This window comes from Oncorhynchus kisutch, linkage group LG13 (assembly GCF_002021735.2).
Source record: "Oncorhynchus kisutch isolate 150728-3 linkage group LG13, Okis_V2, whole genome shotgun sequence".
NCBI lineage: Eukaryota > Metazoa > Chordata > Actinopteri > Salmoniformes > Salmonidae > Oncorhynchus > Oncorhynchus kisutch.
Genome location: NC_034186.2, coordinates 1245117 through 1245428, shown reverse-complemented (window position 1 = coordinate 1245428; position 312 = coordinate 1245117).

Here is a 312-nt window from a genome sequence, read left to right as displayed (position 1 = left end):
CAGAGAGAGAGAGGTGCCATGGATATTAAGACCAGAGAGAGAGAGGTGCCATGGACATTAAGACCAGAGAGAGAGAGGTGCCATGGACATTAAGACCAGAGAGAGAGAGGTGCCATGGACATTAAGACCAAGAGAGAGAGAGAGGTGCCATGGACATTAAGGACCAGAGAGAGAGAGAGAGAGAGAGAGAGAGAGAGAGAGGTGCCATAGACATTAAGACCAGAGAGAGAGAGAGAGAGAGAGGGAGGTGCCATAGACATTAAGACCAGAGAGAGAGAGAGAGAGAGAGAGAGAGAGGAGAGAGAGGTGCCA